Source organism: Pan troglodytes, chromosome 19 (assembly GCF_028858775.2).
Source record: "Pan troglodytes isolate AG18354 chromosome 19, NHGRI_mPanTro3-v2.0_pri, whole genome shotgun sequence".
NCBI lineage: Eukaryota > Metazoa > Chordata > Mammalia > Primates > Hominidae > Pan > Pan troglodytes.
In genome coordinates, this window is record NC_072417.2 from 17357759 (window position 1) to 17375386 (window position 17628).

At 41.6% G+C, this 17628-nt stretch overlaps 1 pseudogene; it reads right to left on the reverse strand.

The window, feature by feature from the left end:
* Window positions 1–12040: 12040 nt before the first annotated feature.
* LOC129137654 (transcription factor Spi-C-like) overlaps window positions 12041–17628 on the reverse strand; it is a 63034-nt pseudogene continuing 57446 nt past the window's right edge.

Here is a 17628-nt window from a genome sequence, read left to right on the forward strand (position 1 = left end):
GCAGCATTCATGCATGCACTAGCGCTGGTGGTGATGGCATGGTGGGATATGCATGCGTCAGTGGGAACCGGGCACTAGTGGGGGTGGGGTGGTGGTGTCTATATGCGTGCTTGTGCTGGTGGTGATGGGGTAGCAGGGTGTGCACACATGTGCTGGCAGGGGAGGGGAGGTGAGATCTGCCCACACTCATACTGACAAAGCTGTGAGCATGGGCTGTGGGTGACTGTGTGCTGGAAAAGTGGTGGGAGGAGGCTGCAGTGGGGAGAGGCTGCAAGGTGGTTGATTGCACAACAGTGGAAACTGGCCTGCTGGAGCCAGAGTTAGGCATGGTGAGCAGGTGAAGGAGTTATTATGACGGCCCTTGGAAGCACCCTGGTTTGGCATCTGAGTCTGTGCTGCAAGCAGATGCAGCAGGGCTGGAGCCCCAGGAGAGGCTGGTAAACAGGGGCACACTCAGATCAAACTGGTCCCATTCCATGGGCAAGACCTCCCTTCTCTGTCTAGGTCCGGCAGCCACCAAAGGCCAAAGCCACCTAGAGGAGCTTTCTTCCAGCTTCAGTTCAGGGTCTGCGTCTTCCCTCTGTCCACTCTCAATGCCTTCCCTCTGAAGGTCTGCTTGGAGTATGGCAGTCTTCCCTATGGTCTGGTGTCTCAGTGAGTGATGCTCTTCCTGGCTGCATCTAGTCAGCCATCATTGGCTCCTCTCTAAATTTGCATTTAATGTCTGGGAAAAAATAGGTTGTTAACCTTTGAGGCATAATAGTCCAAGTGTACGGCTAATTTCCCCAGGTGTGAAAATGAATAAATTTAAAAGCTGTTGGAACCCCAAAGAACACTTTTAAGCCTTGATAGAGATGTGACTGTGATCTGAGTTATGTATGGTCTCAGCTTCTGTTCTCAGATTATAATCATAGGTTAACTCGTTTTCTTGTTTTTCTTGATCTGTTCAATGACTGGAGAGAATTAAATGATGGCAGGGACAAAAGCTTCCTGCCTTCTTAATTAATGACTGTTGTTGTAGATTAACTCCCCTTTATTGTCCTGATTTGCTTAGACAAGATGACAGAAAACCCACGATTATTACAGCCTTTGCAAAAAAAAAGTTAAATGTACTCTTACTCATAAGAAACACTGCATATAACTAATCAGATTGCTGTGACTATGTGCAAACCCTGTATGAATAATGCAACCCTGCTAAAAACTCCTCTGTCTCTGCCTATCTAAATGAAATCTTAACTTCCCTGCTTCGGATTGCTGACTCTATTCCTTTGGAGTTGGGATTTCTGGGTGGGCCATCCTCACATTCTGTGTGTGAATGAACTCTCTTTAAACTAGACTCTGACTCTTTTAATTATTTAAGGTTGACATTTGATAACCTGCAGATGGGACCTGAAGTAAGCCTTCTGCAATCTTCACTGCTTTGCTGACATCTGGAGCTTTGGTATACAGCACAAGCGGCTTTCACTTCTTTGACTTCATTGGAGCTGGAGAGGGTCTCTGGCCTGGCTTCTCTCAGATTTTGAATCTCTCTGGTTTTGGCTGAGATTCAGACTTTATTGAAGCATCCTGATTCCACGCTCAAGAAAACTGAAATTGAAGCTTTACTTTTAAAAGTAGGAGTTTCATTTGTTATTTCTCTAGAGATTCTGTGGTTTGCAGATTTGTGCTTTCACATTCCTTTGAGGATAAGGTTTTGTTTTATTCCCAAAACTTTTCAGCCTTTTCCCTTGTTCAACTTTGGTGAAGGAGAAAGTGTTTCTCTGTGAAAAGAGGAAGCAAATCTTTGTGGCTCAAATTAAATTTGTGATTTTATATTTTCTAGGTTCTGAAGCTTGGTTCAGCTGACATAGCTAAACTCTTCTTGAGTGACCAGAATTTCCATTTCCACGGTCTTTGGTCACTTAAGAGAACTCAAATTATGGACTATTGTCCCTCCAAAATCAAGTCTTTCTCCCTAAGGAGAGATCCACCTTTAGAAACTCCAGCTGGACTCATGTATAAAACTTATGGTGCCACTTCTTGTCATTATTTAGAAAATGGTTGCACATAACTCATGAAAAACTAAAATTGCAATGGCCAAAGTGGGATACCTCAACTAATTTACCTGTGTGCTCAATAAGAAAAAGCTGGTTCTAGGATAAAACAGAATAGTTAGGAGAGTTCTTTTCAATGGTATTTAAAACATCCAAAAGAGATTTTAATAGAGTTACTTCTTTACAAAAGGAGAATAAAAAGTTACCTAAAACAATTTCCAAATTTAAAAAGACAGCTGAAATTTCTCCTCCCCCTCCCTCACCTCCTCCTTCTCTTTGTCCTTTATTACCTGGGCTACTTTACCTAGAACGACCTCTTCTTTCTCCTCCCCCTGCTTCTGCTCTGGTTCCATCCCTGGAACAGCCAGTGTCTGGTAGGGATTAACCTGCCCTAGTGTATCAGTCACGGTAGAACTTAAAGGTAGAATTAAGGAATTTCCTGATCCTCACTAGGATCCTGTGAGTCCTAGTTTTCTGGTTTTGCCAGAAAAATCGCAATTAAATATTTGAGCTTATGACCCTGGCTCTATTTTAAGATGAATAAAAATTACTTTAAATGGAGAACGAACGCAAACTCTTATTAACAGACCTGGAATCACCTTATCTGTAATAAAGTCCACCTTATTACAAGGTCCCATTCCTTGAAGTAAACAAACAATTCAATCTGTAGTTGTCACAAATACTCTAAGAGACTTCTTAGAATTATTTAATACCTACATCTCTTTCTCTCCAAGAGGAAAATGTATTTAGAATTAGATGATAAAACTGAGTTATTGGACATACTTTTGTCAACAATCCATATTGACATGGAAGACACTAAATTATTGAGTAGTAAAAAATTATAAAGCCCACTAAATGTAGTACCTAATCAATCATGGTTAAAGTCTTCCACTGATTTTGGAAAATTTATCTTGCCTACCCCAATCAAAGTTCAATAGATTCATCAAAACCCCTTCCAAACCTTAAACAATACCCTCTAAGAACTGAAGCCCTAAAAGGTATAAAGCCTATAGTTTCAGATTATTTTAAAATAGGACTTGATTATTCCCTGTAACAGCCAATGTAATACTCCAGTCCCTCCTGTAAGGAAATCAAATGATAGAGGATGGAGGTTTGTACAGAATCTGACAGCAATTAAAAACATAGTCACTCTTTGACACCCAGTAGGGCCAAACTTCCATATGTTGTTGACTGACATCCCAACTGAACCTGAGTTCTTTTCTTTTTACTTTGAGACAGGGCCTTACTCTGTTGCCCAGGCTGGAGTGCAGTATGATTATAGCTCACTGAGGCCTCAATCTCCTGGGCTCAAGCAGTTCTCCCGCCTCGGCCTCCTGTATAGCTGGGACTACAGGTGCGCACCACAACACTTGGCTACTTTTTGTATATTTTGTAGAGATGGGGTTATCCCCCTTGTTACCCAGGCTGGTCTTGAACTCCTGGGCTCAAGCCATCCACCTGCCTCAGCTTCCCAAATTGCTGGGACTACAGGCATGAGCCACCTCGCCGGCTGAAGCTGAGTTCTTTACTGTAATAGACTTATGTAGTACATTCTTTAATATTTCTGTAGATAAAAATAATCAGTTTCTCTTCACCTTCACTTGGGAAGGAAGACGATACACATGAATAGTCATGCCTCAGGGATGAACTGAGAGCCCAGCTTACTTTTCACAAATATTAAAAGCAGATCTCCCAGATATTGACTTCTTGAAAATTCATTTTAATAAAATACACAGGCAATTTACTCCTCTGCTCAGAGGATAAGCAATTATTTCTTAAAAATGGGATTCACTTGTTACAACAATTAGACTTAAAGGGACACAAAGCTTCTAAAGAAAAGCACCAATCCTGTCGAAAACAAGTGAAGTGCTTAGGCCACCTAATATTTAAGGAAGGACTTTCTATTAGTCCATACTGACTGAAAGGAGTTTTAGCTCTTCTGCCATGAAGAACCAAGAAACAGCTGGGAGAGTTTTGGGGGCTTGCAAGACATTTAAAAACTTGGATCCCAAACTGTTCTTTAAAAGCCTGCCCCTTGGCCGGACACAGTGGCTCAGGCATGAGGCCTGTAATCCCAGCACTTTGGGAGGCCGAGGTAGGTGGATCACCTGAGGTTGGGAATTCGAGACCAGCCTGGCCAACATGGTGAAACCCTGCCTCTACTAAAAATACAAAAAAAATAGCTGAGTGTGGTGGCGGGAGCCTGTAATCACAGCTACTTGGGAGGCTGGGGCAGGAGGATCGCTTGAACCCGGGAGGCAGAGGTTGCAGTGAGCCAAGGTCACGCCAGTGCACTCAAGCCTGGGCAAAAAGAATAAGACTCCATCTAAATGAATGAATGAATGAATGCCTGGCCCTTACATGCTTCTTTTAAACAGGACATTCCAGACCCTCTTGTTTGGACAGAAGAAAATCAAGAAATGTCAGAAATGATCAAAAATGACTTTACTAATGCCCAAGCTTTGGTGCATGCAGGTTATAATCTTCTATTTTCAGTATTTGTACATGAAAGTGATGGAAAGATTTTAAGGGTCCTGACTAAAAAACATGGAGCCCAAAGAGACCTGTGGGGTATTGTAGCCAACAGTTAGACTCTGTAATAAGAGGATTTCCATCTTGCATGAGAGCCGTAAAGCCCCTGCTTTGTTAGTTGAAGCAACTGACGAAATTCTCATGGTGACAGCCCTTAGTGGTTTTGTTTCTCATTCTTGTGAAAGCATTTGCTAAACTCGCATCATACTCAATATTATTCAGTTAGTAGACTAGTCTCATATGAAGTTTTCTTTCTTTCAGCTTCTCATATCAACATCTCTAGATGTAATAACCTAAATCCTACAACTCTTCTGTCTCCATTTCCAGATAAAACACTGCACTATTGCGTAACCCTAACTGATCACTGATCAACTTCTTTTTCCCAGGACTGACCTCAAAGAGACCCCCCTTACTACTGCCAATGGTGTTTGGTTTACAAATGGATCTTACTTAAAGGATAAATCTGGGACTTACCGCTCAGGTTATACCATACTATCTTTAACTGGGGGAAAAAAAAAGGAGGAGGAGAAGAAGAGGAAAGCGTTAAGCTTCTAGGCACCACCTGAGCTCAACAAACAGAAGTAATTACATTAGTCAGGACTTGTCAATTGGCAAGAGGAGTAACTGCTAATATTAATATAGAGAGTAGATGTGTTTTTAGAGTAGCTCATGATTTTGAAACACTATGGAAACACAGGACTTTTAACTTCTTCTGGTCAGTCCTTAAAAAGTGGCCACCTCATTTCATGATTTTTGAAAGCTATATTATTACCACAGTCACTGTTTATAATTAAAATTCCAGGCCATTTCAAATCAGATATCCCAGAAAGCAAAGAAAATTAGCTAGCTGATAAGGTAGCAAAAAGAGTGGCTCTAAACAAAAACACTCTGTATTAACTCTTAAACACCTGAATTTGATATAAAATTAGCTCAATCCAGAGCTCCAAAATCAGAATACAAAATCACACTTTGTGCTTGAATAAACTCCCTTTAAATTAGATTCTGATTCTTTGATTATTTTAGGTTGACGCAGGTGAAGGCAAATAGATGCTGTGATTCAGGGCAGAGGAATTTACTGGAGAAGGTGGAAACATGAGTCAACCGTGAAGTGATTGGTGTCAGGGAGTATTGAAATGAGGATGGTTTTAGGGTTAGAAACTAAAGGGAATCCAGGCTTCATTAGTTTGTTCATGGCTTGCAGGTATTGGACTAATTAATATTCTTCCCATTAAGCTTTTGAATAGGCTTTATTTATTTATTTTTCTGAGACGGAGTCTCGCTCTGTCGCCCAGGCTGGAATGCAGTGGCACAATCTTAGCTCACTGCAGCCTCCACCTGCTGGGTTCAAGTGATTCTCCTACCTCAGCCTCCCGAGTAGCTGGGACTACAGGCGCACACCACCATGCCCAGCTAATTTTTGTATTTTTAGTAGAGACAGGGTTTCACCATGTTGGCCAGGATGGTCTTGATCTCTTGACCTTGTGATCTGCCTGCCTCGGCCTCCCAAAGTGCTGGAATTACAGGTGTGAGCCACTGTGCCCGGCCAATAGGCTTTATTTTTTAGAACAGCATTTGATTTACAGAAAAATTGAGTATATAGCACAGAGAATTCCCACATATCCCTGTTCCTCTTTACACAGTTTCGCCTATTAGCATCTTGCTTTAGTGTTGTTACAGTTCATATACTTTACATTGTTAAATATAGTCTATTTAAAGACTATAGTTTATATTAGTTCACTCTTGGTATTGTATGGTTCTAAGGGTTTTGACAAACTCATAATGATTTCTCCGTTACAAGATCATGCAGAATACTTTTACCTCCTAACACTGTCTATGTTCTACCTATTCATTCCTCTCCAGCTCTCTCCAAGCCTCTGCCAACTGCTGATCTTTTTACTGTCTCTATAGTTTTGTCTTGTCTAGAATGCCATCAGTGTGAAGTTCCTCCATGTCTTACTTTTTTCTTAAACTCAGTGGCAAGAAGCTCCATGTCTTTTAATTGTGTGATAGCTCATTTTAAAAATTGCTGAATCGTATTCCATCGAATGACTGTACTACAGTTTATTCACTCACCTATTGAAGGATATCTTGGTTGCTTCCAGTTGTTGACAATTTTGAATAAAACCGCTACAAACATTTATGTGCAGGTTTTTGTGCTGAAATAAGTAGTTAAATATCTAGGAGTACAACTGCTGGATCAGATGGTCAAGCTATATATTTAGTTTGTGGGAAACTTCCAAATTTTCCAAAGCCGCTCTGCCATTGTGCATTCCCACCAGCAATAAATGAAAGTTCCTATTGCTCTTCATCCTTGTCAGCATTTGGTATTGACACTGGTATCTATTGTAGTTTGTTTATTTATTTAATTTTTAGTGTTTGAGACAGGGTCTTGCTCTGTTGCTGAGGCTGGAGTGCAGTGGCACAATCATGGCTCACTGCAGCTTCCACCTCCTGGGCTCAAGCAATCCTCCTGCCTCAACCTCCAGAGTAGCTGGACCTACAGACACACGACAACACACATGGAAAATTTTTAAATTTGTTTTGCAGAGATGGGGTCTTGTTGCCCGGGCTTCTTGACCTCCTGGTCTCAAGTAATCCTCCCACCTCGGCCTCCCAAAGTGTTGTGACTACAGGCATGAGCTTCTGCACCTGGCTTCACTGTAGTTTTAATTTGCAATTTCCTAATGGCATATGACTTGAGCATCTTTTCCTATACTCATTTGCCGTATGTCTACCTTCTTTCATGAGATATCTGTTCAGATCTTTTGCCCTTTTTTTTTTTTTTCGTTTTTTGTTTTGAGACAGAGTCTTGCTCTGTCGCCGAGGCTGGAGTGCAGTGGCACTGTGTCAGCTCACTGCAACCTGCGTCTCCTGGGTTCAAGCAGTTCTCCTGCCTCAGCCTCCTGAATAGCTGGGATTACAGGTGCCCATCACCATGCCCAGCTAGTTTTTATATTTTTAGTAGAGACGGGGTTTCACCATGTTGGCCAGGCTGGTCTTGAACTCCTGACCTCAGGTGATCCGCCCGCCTTGGCCTCCCAAAGTGCTGGGATTACAGGCGTGAGCCTCCGTGCGCGGCCTCTTTTGCCCATTTTTAAGTTTTTATTCTTAATTGTGACAAAATATACATAAAATTTACCATCTTAATCATTTGTAAGTGTACAGCTCAGTAGTGTTAAATACATTCACATTGTTGGCAGTCATTCTCCAGAACTCTTTGTCTTGCAAAACTGAAACTATTCCCATTAAACAACTCCCTATTCTGCAACTTGCCCTCCTCCCCCTAGTTCCCAGCAACCACCATTTGTTATGGGAAAAAGCCAGAACAGTATAGAAGCAAGTTCCCCCATACTGGGAAGGAGCCAAGACACCAAAGAATGACTTCAGTTTGAGGAGTAGATGAGTTTATTGGGACTTACCTACAGGGTACTCCTGGGCAGCAGCAGGCAGCAGGACAACATGGAGGTCTGCTCTGCCACCTGTCTGCTTTTCATTTATCATCTATTTATTTTTACTTTAAAATAATTTTATTTTTTTGAGACGGAGTCTCGCTCTGTAGCCCAGGCTGGAGTACGGTGGCACTATCTCGGCTCACTGCAAGCTCCGCCTCCCAGGTTCATGCCATTCTCCTGCCTCAGCCTCCCCAGTAGCTGGGATTACAGGCGCCTGCCACCACACCTGGCTAATTTTTTTTGTATTTTTAGTAGAGACGGGGTTTCACCGTGTTAGCCAGGATGGTCTCGATCTCCTGACCTTGTGATCGACCCGCCTCGGCCTCCCAAAGTGCTGGGACTACAGACGTGAGCCACCACGCCTGGCCAACTTTAAAATAATTTTGTATTAATTTTCGTGGGTGCGTAGTAGATATATACCTACTCATACCTCATAGTAGGTGTATGGGGTATATGAGATGTTTTGATATTGGCATGTAATACATAATAAACACATCATGGAAAATGAGGTATTCATCCCCTCAAGCATTTATTCTTTGTGTTATAAACAATCCAGTTATGCTCTTAGTTATTTTAAATTTATTTATATATATTTATACATTTATTTAATGTATAAGTATTATTGACTATAGTCACCTTTCTAAGCTGCTTTTTTTTTTTTTTTTTTTTTTTGGGAGACGGAGTCTCCTTGCTCTGTCGCCCAGGCTGGAGTACAGTGGCCCGATCTCGGCTCACTGCAAGCTCCGCCTCCCAGGTTCACGCCATTCTCCTGCCTCAGCCTCCCGAGTAGCTGGGACTACAGGCGCCCGCCACCTCGCCCAGCTAATTTCTTGTATTTTTAGTAGAGACAGGGTTTCACCGTATTAGCCAGGATGGTCTGGATCTCCTGACCTCGTGATCCGCCCGCCTTGGCCTCCCAAAGTGCTGGGATTACAGGCATGAGCCACCGCGCCCGGCCTCTAAGCTGCTTTTAGGCTAATTTTCTGGCTCTTTTCCTACTGTGTGTGCGCAATGGGACTGTTTTCCTTGGTATGCTCTCAGATATACTCTGGGATGTTTCGGTTCTCAGGGATACCTGCTCCTTGGGTGGGCCATTGACTCACTGCCTAGCTTTCAGGGTTCAGGCAGCAGACATAGATCCTTAAGTAATCTGGTGGGTGACTCATCACACTACACTCAGCCATTTCATTTTCTTATAGCAGTGTCTAATCTTAGGTGTTGTACATGGAAAACAAAGGCGTTACAGGAACTGCAAATAGGGATGCGGAACCTTTTGTCAAGGAATCCTTGAATAATAAACAGATCTGAGACCTTCACTTGCTTCAGATTTTGAAGGAAACTGGGATAATCCATGGAGGGGGAATGGTGGAGTCTATTTCTACTTTTAAGGGCCCTACTTCCCCAATATGTCTGTTGATCCTGTAGCCAAAGAAACTGATGGATGTGAGTGAGCATGTTCTGAGTGAGGGATGCCAAGGGCTTGGGGAATTATGCGGGGAGCAAGGAAACGGGTGATCTATCAGAGCTGTTGGAGGATAAAGGCCAGGGGAAGGAGTTCCAGGACTTCAGGAATTAGTACGTCGGATAAACAAAAATATTAACATTCCAAATAGAAAGTAAATCCCTGCTAATAGATTAACAGGGATTGTGAAATTTAACAAAAAGCTGTGTTGGGCATGATGGAGTCCAAGAGACACCAAAAGGGGCTTAGAAAGAGGCAAATCATCCACCCCCACTACTGAGGCATTATGGTAAGGAATTGTGAGGGTTAAGGGTAGAGTAGGTGGTTCTAGTATCTATTAGAAAGGTCATAGGGTGCTCACTGACTGGGATTATTATTTCTCCCTGTGTGTTCAAGGGTATCACGGGGTGCACAAGAGCAGATTCCTCAAAGGGGAGTCACTGGGATGCTGACGTTTTTCTTTTTGGACCTTGAGATAATTACAGGTGCTCCAGACTACTCACGATCGTAGGGATGTCGAGGTGACTTCAAGGCCTTGGGGTGATTCCCCATGAGTTGTTTCAGTTGGAGATCCATGAGTTTGCATTTTTCAGATTATTTAGATGCCTGTACATCTTTTGGGTTTGTGCTAAAACATGGATCTTAAAGAGAGGGGCATTTTGGCAGTGGTACCTTTGGCCAGTTACTTAAGTGGAATTTCATTCTCTCTTGGCTTCCTTCACAGATGATGTATGAAAGCATGAAATTCAAAGAGACAAAGGGAAATTGTGTAAAAAGCAGATCAGCCCTCTGCTTTACTCTTATCTTCTAGGTCCACAAATAGGTATAACTTGAATTAGGACAGGTGGAGAGGAGCATATAATTAATACGATGTTAATTAGTATGAGTAAACTCTCTGAGTTTAGTATGGAGCTCATTAACAAAACTGGTAACTAAAGCAGATGCCGTTTAGAGTTAAACCTGGGTAATCTTTCCAGTTGTTTTCTAAGTGGTATTCATAGACAGAGACTAATTCATCTCTTTGTTGTCCGTACTCTTAAGTCTTTGATGAGTTGATTTTAGTTGAGAAGGCTGTGGAAATAGAATCTGAAAGCTTTTCTCTGATTTCTCCATCTGTGATAGCCCCTAGGTGTTTTGAGATTTAACTGTAGGTCTTCATTAATTTTGGTACTCTCAAACCCTAGGGAGGCATCTCTAGGTCCTATAAGAAGTTTGAATAATTAGTAAAGATCTTAAAGCTCTAGAGAAGATGCCCCTAAGATTGACTAACTTGTGTAAAAAATTTCTCCCTTCATGGCCAGGCACAGTGGCTCATGCCTGTAATCCCAGCACTTTGGAAGGCCGAGGTGGGTGGATCACTTGGGGTCAGGAGTTTGAGACCAGCCTGGCCAACCTGGTGAAACCCTGTCTCTACTAAAAATATAAAAATTAGCCAGGCATGGTGGCATATACCTGAAATCCCAGCTACTCAGGAGGCTGAGGCACGAGAATTGCTTGAACCTGGGAGGCAGAGTTTGCAGTGAGCCGAGATCATGCCACTACACTCCAGCCTGGGCAACAGAGCAAGACTCCATCTCCAAAAAAAAAAAAAAAAAAAAAAAAAAAAAACAAGAAAGAAAATTTCTCCCTTCATTGTATGTAGTTTCATTTTCAAAACTACAGTTTCAAAAGGCCACAACATGACAACCATTACAATTGATGACCCCGAGGTGGTCCATTTTGTGCACTGGTCTTCTTCAGCTTTAGTTACAAGCTCAGCTTCCTCTCTAAGTCTTGAGGTATCCTTGTATGTAATGATGATATCATTTGTCGAATGCTTATTAAATTGTATAGACTGTGTTAAGAGCAAGTTTGCACAGTAACCCTTTTAATCCTCAAGTATCTCTATGATGTAGGTTTTAGTATTTTGATTTTATAGATAAGGACATAGAGGCTGTATCCTCAGTAATATGTCATGGGTCACACAGCAAGTTAGGGGCATGGCCAGAATGTGACTGAAGTGTGTTCAGCTCAAAACCCTATGGCCTTAACTACTACACCAGTCTTTCTCCATTATCTCATCCTCTGAGATGCTTCCCATGAGGCAGTCTCAAACTCTTAAGTCCAACTCAAAGAAAATGGCTTATCTGAATATGGTTTAATACTGTTTTGATTTAGAGGATTTTCCTATTGCCTAAAGGCTTTGCAGTGGTGAGAATGGGATGGGAATTCCCAAAGTCACCTGGACAAGTTTAATATTAATTTTTGTGCATACATAGTGGATATATATACTTATGGGTTACATGAGATATTTTGATAAAGCATGCAATGCGTAATAATCACATCAGAATGGAGTATCCATCTTTGCTAAAGGATAAAGCATTTATCCTTTATGTTACAAAAAATCCAATTATACTCTTCTAGTTATTTTAAAATGTATAATTAAATTATTTTTTACTATAGTCACCCTGTTGTGCTAGCAAATAATAGGTCTTACTCATTCTTTCTTGCCAAGACCAGCTCAGTCGGGGAGACCCTAACCCAGTGGCACTAGAGGAATTAAAGACACACACACAGAAATATAGAGGTGTGGAGTGGGAAATCAGGGGTCTCACAGCCTTCAGAGCTGAGAGCCCCCGAACAGAGATTTACCCACGTATTTATTAACAGCAAACCAGTCATTAGCATTGTTTCTATAGATGTTAAATTAACTAAAAGTATCCCTTATGGGAAACGAAGGGATGGGCTGGATTAAAGGAATAGGTTGGGCTAGTTAACTGCAGCAGGAGCATGTCCCTAAGGCACAGATTGCTCATGCTATTGTTTGTGGCTTAAGAATGCCTTTAAGTGGTTTTCCATCCTGGGCGGGCCAGGTGTTCCTTGCCCTCATTCCAATAAACCCACAACCTTCCAGCTTGGGTGTTAAGGGCCATTATGAACATGTTACAGTGCTGCAGAGATTTTGTTTATGGCCAGTTTTGGGGACAGTTTATGGCCAGATTTTGGGGGGGCCTGTTCCCAACATGTCTCCCTTCTTTGATTTGCAAAGAGATAAAAGCAAAGGCAGCTTTGTCACAGTAAGCTACCTCTCACAGGAGTCAGGATCCGCATCTGCACACTATACAAAGACAAACAACATAGATTAAAAGCACAATCATCATTGAAATACAGAGCTTCCAAGTGTTTTTATCCATTCTAATGGGTTACTAGCTGCTAATTTGTCTGCAGCTCCTTTAAGCACTCCAGTTCCTGGCATTAAGGTCAGGTGTGCCTGGGATGCTTTAAATATTTGTTCTTTTAATTTTGCCATATCCAAAAACAAGTTTGTAGAGTGTCCTTCTAGATGCTTTTTTATTCTTTCCCAAATTTTGATCTTATTAAGAACATCTAATAGTTTCCACAAATCCTTATGTTAAGCTTCTAGAGCAGGCCATATCATTTGAGGTTGAGGTGCCACTATACCACCACGGTTCCAGATAATAGGAACTTTTGCCATACTTCTTATCATTTCTACCATCTGACCATTTTGTTCAGATCATCTGAACATAGTGTGGCCATGGCACGCAGACTGAGAGGTGCAATTCAAGCTAAACATCCCCTTAGGGTACCAATTAATAATGATTCCATAGGAATCATTGTGCAGCACCTCTGTCTGTTCTGCAAAGCAATCTTCCTAAACAAGTACGTTCACTTTTTTCTAACTGGGTCCAATCCTGTTTACAAAAAGGTTTTTGAGGATGGTATGCCTCAATTATATGAGCAGATTTATTATGGTAAATACTGAGATCAGAAAGCATGTGTAACTGTGTCAGAGTGATTGCATCCAGGCATTATTGCCAGCCAAGATTGATAAATATGCCCAATAAGTATAACTGTTCTCTGTGTCAGCCCTTATTGAAGGAATACTCATGGCAGTGGTGATAACCGCTATCATAGCTACCATTAAATTATTCATTGTGACTGGTTGTCCCACTTTCCTCAGGTTTTCTTCCGCCATCTGTGACAGCTTCTTGATCTGTTCCCAGGTGGGTGGCTGTGTTCGATGGGTGTTGCTCGTGACAATTGGGGTCCTCCTCAGCATCAGTCTTGACATGGCTGCAACTGGGGGGTCCTCGGGATCCTCCTGGAATCTGGCTCATGCTAAGGTTTCAGGTGTCTTGATGGTATCCAGATCAGCTGTTGATTTTGGCCTGGAGAAACACAAGCATAACCTCTACCCCAGGTTGTCTTCTTTTCAGGTAATGCTGTATCTGCGTTTGAGACCAGAGGCATTAACATGGGTTAAATTGTGAGTGTCTAGCATTAGATATTGCATTAGCAACTAGGCGATCAGCCATTTGATTCCCTTCAGTCAAAGGTCCTGGAAGAGGTATATGAGCCCTAATGTGAGTGATGTAAAAAGGGTGCATTCTACTTCTAACTGCTGTTTGCAATTGGGTAAATAAAGTCATCAGTTGTGTATCTGTATGAAATCATAACTGAGCATTTTTAATTAGCTCTGCTGGAATGAACCACCTATGAAAAATCAGAAATCACATTAATAGGCATATCAAAAGCAGTCAATACCTCAATTACCACTACAAGCTCTGCTTTTTGAGCTGAAGTATAGGACGTCTGGAAAACTTTACTTTTTGAGCCAAAATAAGAAGCTTTACCATTACTAGACCCATCTGTAAAAACATTCTCAGCATCTTCAATTGATTTAAACTTAGTTATTTTGGGGAGAATCCAATTAGTTAATTTCAAAAACTGAAACAGCTTCATTTTAGGAAAATGATTATTGAGAATACCCACAAAGTCAGCTAAATGGGTTTGCCAAGTAAGACTTTTTATAAAAGCTTGCTGTATTTGTGCCTTCGTGAGAGGGACAATAATTTTTCTAGGATCATATCCATGTAATTTAACAATCTGAGTTCTCCTACTCCCTATAGTAGCGATTTGATCTAAATAAGGAGTTAGAGTCCATGAATTAGTATGTGGAAGAAAAAGCCATTTTACTAAGTCCTGTTCTTGGACAATAACACCAGTGGGTGAATGCTGAGTTGAAAAAATTAGCAAATCTAGAGTCTTCTCTGGATCTATTCTATTTATTTGAGCTTTATGGACTTGCTTCTCAATCAGTTGTAACTCTGCCTCTGCCTCCTTTGTTAATTGCCAAGGGCTAGTGAGACTAGGATTTCCTCTAAGGATAGAAAACAGATTACTCATGGCATAGGTAGGAATGCCTAGAGCAGGTCGTATCCAATTACTATCCCCTGGTAATTTTTGAAAATCATTTAATGTTTTTAATTTATCCCTACGTATGGTTACTTTCTGTGGCACAATGGTAGTGTCATTTACTAAGGTCCCCAAGTAGGAATAAGGAGTAGTAGTCTGAATTTTGTCAGGAGCTATAATTAAACTAGCACAAGAAATCGAATTTTGCAAGTGATCATAACATTGGAGTAATATTTCTCGAGTGGGGCAGCACAAAGTATATCATCCATATAGTGAATAATGTAACACTGTGAAAATTTTTTACGAGTAGGTTCAATTGCTTGCCCCACATATGTCAGGCAAATTGTGGGGCTATTTAACATGCCCCTTTCCAATGAATACGCTTTCCAATGAATACGCTTAGCAGGCTGCAGGTTGTTTACTGCAGGAATTGTAAATGCAAACCGTTCACAGTCTTGCTCAGCTAAAGGGATAGTAAAGAAACAGTCTTTTAAATCTTTGACTATCAAAGGCCAATTTTTTGGAATTATAGCAGGAGAAGGCAATCCTGGCTATAATGCTCTCATAAGTTGTGTAACTGAATTGATGTCTCTTAAGTCAGTTAACATTCTGCATTTACCTGATTTTTTCTTAATTACGAAAACTGGAGAATTCCAAGGGGAAAATGTTGGAGCTATGTGCCCATTTTCTAATTGTTCAGTAACTAATTTCTCTAAAGCCTCCAGTTTCTCTTTACTTAGCATCCATTGTTCTATCCAAATTGGCTTATCTGTTAACCATTTTAAAGGTATAGGTTCTGGAGGCTTAACAATGGCCGCCATCAAAAATTATTTCCTAATTTTTGGCGAGAACTTTGTTTTTCCACTTGAAGCAGTTCTTTCAAACCTTGCAAACTTTTTTCTAGTCCCACACCAGGGACATACCCTATTTCATGAATTGTATGTTGACTTTGAGGGCTATATAATTGTTCTGGAATTAGAACTTGTGCTCCCCATTGTTGTAATAAATCTCTTCCCTATAAATTTACAGGTACAGAAGTTATAATTGGTTGAATAGTCCCAGGTTGTCCATCAGGCCCTTCACAATGCAAAATATAACTACTTTGATATACTTCAGGGGCAACTCCAGCTATGTTAAATTGAGCGGGTTGAATTGGCCACGCAGACGGCCAGCGCTGTAGAGAAATGATTGAAATGTCTGCTCCTGTATCTACCAAACCTTTAAATTTCTTTCCCTGAATAGTTATTTCACAGGTAGGACGTTTATCAGTAATTTGATTTACCCAATAAGCTGCTTTGCCTTGTTTATTTGTGCTTCCAAATCCTCCTATTCGTTTAATTTCACTTTTTCCCATTCCCACATACGGCAAAATCGGGAGCTGTGCTATGGGCTCTCCTGGCTCTGCTCTCCAGGGAACAGAAGTAGATGTAACAATTTGAATTTCCCCATTATAATCTGAATCAATGACTCCTGTATGTATTTGTATGCCTTTTAAACTTACACTAGACCTTCCTAAAAGTAATCCTATTGTCCCTGCTGGCAAGAGTCCACAGACTCCTGCTGGGACCTTTTGCGGGGGTTCCCCAGGCAGAAGGCTCACAGCTTTTGTGCAGCATAAATCTACTGCGGCACTACCAGCTGTGGCGGGGGACAGACATTGTACAGCGGTGAGGGAACGGCCTGAGCTGGAAATGCCCCGGTTTAGAATGGGGCCCGGGACGGGCCCCTCATGGCATTTCCCGAAATTGGGTTCCCTTCTTTATCAAACTTAGAGTGACACTGATTAGCCCAATGTTTTCCTTTTTTACATTTTGGACATATTTCAGGATCAGCAGTTTTCTTTTTTCCCCTAACTGACGGCCTGACTCACTGATTTTTTCTACATTCTATTTAGTATGACCATGCTTCCCACAGTTAAAACAAGTTCCAGGAAACAGAGTATTTCCTTTATCCACTCTCAGTCCTGCTATTGCCTGTGCTAGCAGAGTAGCTTTATGCAGATTACCTCCAATACCATCACAGGCCTTGATATAATCAACTAAATGTGCTTTCCCTCTGATAGGTCGCAGAGCAGCCTGGCAATTGGGATTAGCATTGTTGAAAGCTAATAACTGCAACACTATGTCCTGAGCAGCCGAATCTGCAATCATCTTTTTAAGAGACTCCCGTAACCAAGCTATAAAATCAATGTATGGTTCTCTTGGTCCCTGTTTTATAGCACCAAAGGAAGGGTATTGTTCCCCACCTGAAGTGATTTTTTCCCAAGCTCTAATGCACACTCCCCTAAGCTGTTCTATGGCATCATCCTGCATGACCAGTTGTGCATGTAAACCAGCCCAGCCGCCAACCCCCAAAAGCTGGTGTGCAGTTATATTAATTTGAGGTTGGGCCTGGGCATTGTGAGAAGCCTGAATGGAAGCTTCGTCTGCCCACCAAGTTTTAAACTGTAAGAACTGAGCAGGAGTTAGACAAGCTCGAGTAAGAGCATCCCAGTCAGTAGGAATCATCCGACTGGAAACAGCAACATTCTTTAACAGTCCCATTACAAAAGGAGAACCTGGTCCATACTGATTTATAGCTTGTTTAAATTCTTTGAGTAATTTAAAAGGAAAAGGCTCAAATGTAGCTATAATATTTCCCTTTTGATCGGGGGTGGGAGGGGTGTATTCTAACAGGGAACTGCCAAGCCTCTAAATCACCCTCTCATCTAGCTTGCTGAATTCCTACCTGAATAGAACTAAAAGCAGTCGCTTGAGGCGCTGCTCAAATAGTCACAGCGGCAACTACTTTTCGCCCAGTGTCCTCCGGAAAAGAAAGATCTGGAGGGTCTTTTTCTTCAAAATAATAATGAGGGGGTGCAGAAGGGTAGGGATGAACCTCTCCTTCCTTTGCTGCTTTAGCTGGTAAATGAACATGCTCTGTAACCTCTTCTGTTACTTCACTATACTCTCCT